Genomic DNA, 3147 nt, shown 5'->3' with positions numbered 1-3147 from the left:
GTACGATGAAATCGATCCTGCAGTAGTGATCGTTGCCGAATAGGTCGTTGAATGGCACGAATATCCATTAGCCCGAGCAACCGAGGAGAGTCGATTTCTCCGCACAGTAGTCTAGCCACGAATGTCGCTTGCTGCAGCTTTCGCCTTCTTTCGAGGGTGTCCATATGGAGCTATTTGCACCGAGCAGGATATGGAGGAAGATGCCCGTAACACGGTAGATCACTTTGACGTAGTGTGTTGCGGTGTAAGATCTACCAAACAGAGCCCTAGCCTAATCCGTTTTTCTAGCTAGGGCAATAAGTTGTGGTAATTAAGGATTCATCGTATTTAGTCCTCGCTACCAACAGCAGTCTCAGAAATAAAACATAATTAATGTTACCTTGCAGACAGTTGAAAGACTCGAATTCCTCTTGTTTGAGGCTAAACTGTATGCAGCGGAAACAACTTTTCAAGCAATTAGTTAAAAAACCTCGGTACCCGTCCCTAGGCTGAACTGTTTGCTGGAAAAATCGAGTTAGGGGTTTAAATACGTACTAACTCTTCTTGAACTGGTGAACAATGGTAGTGAGAGGAACACACGGAAGTTCTTATTACTGAACAAATTCTCTTGCTTGAAATGGTCTTGTAGACAGAGCTAAATCCCGGGTTTTAAGAGTTTCACTGGTGATATTCTAGAAGCAAGACAAGGATGTGGCTAAGGCTCCGATGCATGGCCAAAAACAGTATTACTGTTCTGTTTTCTCAAGAAAGGATTGATTTCCTATTGATAAGGGGCGCGCCTTCAATGAGATTGCTCTCTATGAAGGGTCTAAATAGCGGGATCTTGTCATGGTGGTCTTGAGAAAACAAAACAACTACTGTATCGAAACCGATACTGCATTGCTTCTCAATAGCACTGGAGTAATTCGACATGCACTTAAACACTAAGCATACGGGTAACGCTACAATAGATCTAATAATTGGTCGCAGTGGCACACCCGAACAGGAAAAAAAAATGGAGGAAGATTAAGTGGATCACGCCATGGTAAATGACGCACACAGCAAAAAAAATATTAATATGGCGCGACGTGACTTCTCGAGACGTACCCTGAAATTCAACGTAAAAACAGATTTGGTGTATTTTCACGTCATATCCACGCTTTACTACATTACTCAGTGTAAAATCTAATCGGAGAAACTATTTTCGCGTTCACGTCAATTGAACGTGAAATTGCCCACCTTCTATGGTACGAGATTGCATTCGAAATACGGCACATCATGTCCGTTCAAAATAAAGCGAAATATTACCCTAAATGTAGCATATATTTACATAATCATTGTAATATTGCCTAAAACCACTGCAATGTAAACGGATCGAACACCCGACCGCAGTTGGGAGACATTTTGTTTGACGGCAGTTGTTTGCAATTTGCTCCGGGAGTGATTTCATTTAAAAAAATCAATTTATCTCTGTGAGTGGTAGCAATAAACCGTGGCACCAGATTATCTAGTACAGTAGAGTGGCATTAATGTATCCGTGCGAGAAAATGAATATAAAATCAATCAGGTAAGTGAAATTATTATGAATGAAAATGACCGGCTGAAATTGTGAAACCAATGTAAATAACGGAACAATATTTTGGTTGCAGATCGGACGAATGAAACACGACTTCGTCATCTAGCAAGCATATCATTTTGGCGTCCCGCATCAATCAGTTGGAATGGGATGATCAGTTAGAACAGAAATGAAAAAAAAACGGCAGGTAAGTTTCCAATTCAATTTTGATCTCTACCCGGCCGGTGCAAACATTTATGACACTTTCAGGGCTCCATTCGAAATCGGAAAACGAAATACCCACAGCAAAGTGGTAACATGGCGGAAATATCTACGGAAAGATGCGCGAAGTGATCTTACTGTGAGTAGAATTTGGTAGTGATGCATGTAAGAGATACCAGGGCTATCTACGCCACTAATAAATAATTGTCAAAACACAGGGCTATACTGCTCATACATGAATATCTGTTCTATGTAGATATGAACTAATACAAACGTAGGACTGTCATGCTTTTATTGACAGCTTTGTCACGTTAATTGGTAGCGAATGAATTTTAAACAAAATGCAAATCGCAAAAGAAAAATTAGCACTTTGCAAATAAAAATTCAATTCTAAGAACGGAAAATTATAATTTTAAATTTTCAATTTTCAATTTCAATTTTAATTTTTAAAATATTTTAAATATTAAGTTTCAAATTTTAAATTTTAAATTTTAAATTTTAAATTTTAAATTTTAAATTTTAAATTTTAAATTTTAAATTTTAAATTTTAAATTTTAAATTTTTAAATTTTAAATTTTTAATTTTTAAATTTTTAATTTTAAATTTATAATTTTAATTAATAATATTTAAATTTCAAATTTTATTCTAAATTTTGAATTTTAAATTTTAAATTTTGAATTTCAGATTTTAAATTTGTTTTTTATTTTTATTTATTTTTAAACATTTTTTTTCTAATTTTATTATTTTTAATATACATTCTATTATTATTTATGTAGGGGAAGTGTACCGGTTTTGGCCACCTTAGTGCCTAATTTGGCCAACCCTTAAAAATGCATACTTTCCAAAAAAAATATCAATCAGTTTCAACAGCGAAGTAAGATAAGGGTTATACCTCCTGTTTATTAGCTTCAAAACCCTGAGAATTGCTTTACTTTTGGAGTTACGCAAGAAACTGGCAAAATTTGGAACATGGCCAAAACTGGTACAGTTACCCTATTATATTTTTGGCCGATACGAATATTTAAGAACTATTTTTTCTCACTTTCCCACCTCGGATATTTTTTTCCAAAATATAATATTTTGAGGGATCAACAAAATAAAATTAGGATAATTTTGAGAATTTTCAAAACAATGTTTAACAAATCCGAGGAGTTTTTTGTTTCAATTATTATTTATTTTTTATTATCTCCCCCTGACCTTTCGGAAACCAGAAGGACAAAAAGCTAATTAAATATTTGTAACGGCCTTATCGGCGGCGGCGTGGCAGCATCACGATGTTAGTGAACAGCAATAGAGGCGGCGAAATTTATTCGGAGGTTTTTTCAGGAAGTCCACCGCAAATTGCTACAGGAATTTCTTCGGAAGATCCTCCACCAGTTCCTTCATGAATG

At 35.4% G+C, this 3147-nt stretch overlaps 1 long non-coding RNA gene across 1 annotated transcript; it reads left to right on the top strand.

The window, feature by feature from the left end:
- Positions 1 to 1268: 1268 nt before the first annotated feature.
- Positions 1269 to 2109, top strand: LOC134208232 (uncharacterized). Its single transcript, XR_009978562.1, has 3 exons — positions 1269 to 1546; positions 1629 to 1742; positions 1805 to 2109. It is a non-coding gene; the product is annotated as an uncharacterized LOC134208232 (long non-coding RNA).
- The last annotated feature ends 1038 nt before the right edge of the window (positions 2110 to 3147 follow it).

The sequence above is a fragment of the Armigeres subalbatus genome, chromosome 1, assembly GCF_024139115.2.
Source record: "Armigeres subalbatus isolate Guangzhou_Male chromosome 1, GZ_Asu_2, whole genome shotgun sequence".
NCBI classification, from domain to species: domain Eukaryota; kingdom Metazoa; phylum Arthropoda; class Insecta; order Diptera; family Culicidae; genus Armigeres; species Armigeres subalbatus.
Note: the sequence above shows the minus strand (reverse complement) of the source record. Positions and strands in the feature narration are given on the sequence as shown.